This window comes from Amblyomma americanum, chromosome 8, assembly GCF_052857255.1.
Source record: "Amblyomma americanum isolate KBUSLIRL-KWMA chromosome 8, ASM5285725v1, whole genome shotgun sequence".
Taxonomy (NCBI): domain Eukaryota; kingdom Metazoa; phylum Arthropoda; class Arachnida; order Ixodida; family Ixodidae; genus Amblyomma; species Amblyomma americanum.
Genome location: NC_135504.1, coordinates 73401114 through 73404394, shown reverse-complemented (window position 1 = coordinate 73404394; position 3281 = coordinate 73401114). Strand labels below are relative to the sequence as shown.

The 3281-nt window shown below is 50.9% G+C and overlaps 1 pseudogene; it reads right to left on the bottom strand.

Moving 5' to 3' along the window:
• Nucleotides 1–831: 831 nt before the first annotated feature.
• On the bottom strand, nt 832–2191 carry LOC144100845 (uncharacterized; annotated as a pseudogene).
• Nucleotides 2192–3281: the final 1090 nt, after the last annotated feature.

Genomic DNA, 3281 nt, shown 5'->3' with positions numbered 1-3281 from the left:
GTGGCTATGCATGTTCGGCAATGTGCGGCACATCATTCCATAGACAGAATACGCAACGAAGATTTAATATATATACCAGGACAGAAAATTGCAGTGGGTCTGCGGATGTAAATAATAATGTAATGAGACAGGCATGCACAGCCTGGCAGCTTAATTGCCACTCGCGCTTAATTGTAGCTTCCCTGATACCCAATTTAGAAACCCGCTTCTGAGCTACGGTCTCTGCATGCACTCGACCAGAAAGAATACTTCCATTGGCAGGTTTAAATTTGTTTATGCTCTGTGATGCTACATATGATCCCGGGGCCAGCTTAAATTTAGCTGACAAACGATGCCTATTCAGCAAAGAGTAACACTGTTCACATAGCTTGAACTAACCCAAAGGTGGTTTTATATTTGCGTTTGAGAGCGTACAAATGATCAGGAAAGGAGTAAAGTTTGAACGTGACTAATATCCGAACAAACTCCAGTTCGGGACATTAACGTCCATGTCGGACGACCTACGGACGTCCGCAGGAGGAATAAAAAACGGACTTCAAAATTGGCGATGTGTGATATCCAGTGGATGTCCGCAGGACGACCGTTCCTGGACCTGGACGTTCGGATCTTATCCGGACGTTCGATGTAGTTTCAATGCCCATTGGGTCCATATCCGAAGTTATACATTCCCTAAGCTATTCGTGTTGCGATTACAGGACGATGAAAGTGCACGGGCCTGCCGAAGGGCTCCAGCTATGCCTAACCACTGCCGCGTGCAAACAAGAGGCAGTTCAGAGATGGATGGATGGATGGAAAACTTTATTGGGTCCTGCAAGTAGTGATAAGTGACCACTAAGCGGGCCGCTCCCACGTCGGGACCGGAAGACCAAGCCTCACGGCCACGTCGTGAGCCTGCTGGACAGCCCAGAATTGTTCATCCAGTTCCGGGCCGCGAAGTGCAGCCTCCCACTTGGACGCGTCCTTGATCGCCGAGTCTTCAATTCTTGCGCAAGACCAGAGCATGTGTTCGAGCGTAGCTGTCGCCACAATCCAGGCAATAAGGCTCCGTATAGGTCTCAGGATAAAACATGTTCAACCTCCGTGGGCAAGGATAATTACCTGTCTGTAGTAGGCGTAATGTAAGTGCCTGAGCCCTGTTTAGTTTAGGATGTGGCAAACCATAAACCCTGCGATTAAGAAGGTAATACTTCGTGATCTCATTGTATGTGGAAGGGGAGTCTCTGTTCTCGGGGAGTACCGCCACGCTGTGGCGCGGGGCAGAGCGGAGGGTAAGATCTCGCGCTGCCTCATGAGCGGACTCATTGAGATTCAGAGGAGCTCTCCCAATCATCCCAAGGTGAGCAGGAAACCAACATAAGTAGTGTTGAGAGATCTCACAGGTCTGCATAATCTTAAAAGCAACCTTAGCCACCGAGTCCTTCTCAAAGGCCCTAATGGCCGACTTTGAATCACTGTATACAAAAGGCCTGCGCCTGTCAGCCAAGGCGAGAGCAATAGCCGCTTGCTCCGCGACCTCTGGCCTATCAGTCCGAACGGTAGAAGCGTTAGCGACACTTCCCTCATTGTCCACGACAACTACGGTAAACACCTTCCTCTCCTCGTTAAATGAAGCATCGACGAAGCCAACCTTCTGATTCTCATCACGAATGAGTCTCAGCAAACAAGCCCCCCGGGCCTTTCTTCTACCCACATTCCGCTCCGGATGCATGTTCCTGGGAACAGGCTTGACATCATACCGCTGACGGACCTTCAAGGGAATACCGACGTGAAACTGCGAAATCTTCTCGTGAGGAACACCTAACTCTCTCAGAATCTGCCGACCAGCGCTAGTCGTAGAGAGACGCACCATCTGCGTCCTCTCCTGAGCCTCAGCTATCTCATTCAAGGTATTATGAAATCCCAGCTGGAGAAGTCGGTAGTTGCTGGTGCACATCGGTACTCCCAACACTTTCTTGGTGATCTTCCTAATCTGCCTGTCAAGCTTCTCTTTCTCAGATGGTTTCCACTTGTGCATGGCCGCCACATAAGTAAAGTGACACAATACAAATGCGTGCATAAGCCTAATCAGACTATCTTCCTTCAACCCCGTCTGCCTGTTGGCCACCCTCTTCACTAGGCGTACCGCATTTTCTGTCTTGGCAATGATCTTCTGGATCGTCAGCGTGTTGGCGCCGTTCGACTCAATCAGCATCCCCAAAACCCTGATCTTATCTACCCTAGGGATGAGATCGCCATTTCTTGTGCGAAGCTGAATGCTCAGCTTGTCCACGGGGATCCATCCCCTTGGCTAGGGTCCCCTTCTAGTGGGACTGTACAGCAACAGCTCCGACTTGGAGGGGGAGCACCTTAATCCCGTCGGGTCCAAATAAGTCTCGATTACATCTACTGCCTCCTGCAGAACACACTCGATATAGCCCTCACTACCCCCGGGACACCATCTGGTCACGTCATCGGCATACATGGTGTGCTTAATCCCCTCAATCTCCAAGAGCTTCTTGGCCAACCCGACCATGGCCAGATTGAACAATGTGGGAGAGATGACGGCCCCCTGAGGAGTGCCCCTGTCTCCAAGGTTTAACGTCTTTGACTGCAGCTCCGCAACCCTCAAGGTGGCCTTCCTGCATGACAGGAAGGACCTAACGTAGTCATGAAAGCGCGCGCCGAGGCCAAGATCCGAAATGGACTTTAGAATATAAGAGTGCCGAACGCTGGCAAAGGCCTTCTCCAGGTCCAGGCCTAGGATAGCCTTAACGCCCCTTCCATCTCCGTCAATGACCTGATGATTGATGAGCTTCATTGCGTCTTGAGTCGACAGCCCTGCCCGAAAACCAATCATAGTGTGGGGGTAGACCTCGTTCTCCTCAAGGTACCTTGTAAGCCGATTAAGCACCGCATGCTCGGCCACCTTGCCCACACAGGAAGTCAGCGAAATAGGCCTTATGTTATCAATGCTCGGGGCTTTGCCAGCCTTGGGAATGAGCACCGTGAGAGCTGTCTTCCACTGCTCCGGAACCACCCCATCTCTCCACATAGCGTTAACCTCCCCGGTAAGGTACTTGATCGACCTATCATCCAGGTTTTTCAAAAGCTTGTTCGAAATGCCGTCCGGTCCTGGAGCCGACTTGCTGTTAAGGTTATGCAAAACCATACGTATCTCTTCCACAGAAAAGGCCTCATCTAGGGAAAAGTTGTCCTCACCCGTGTAGGCATGTTCTGTCAGAAGAGCATCCGGGTCCGCAACAGGAAGGTATTTTTTGGACAGCTTCTCAACCAGCTCCTCC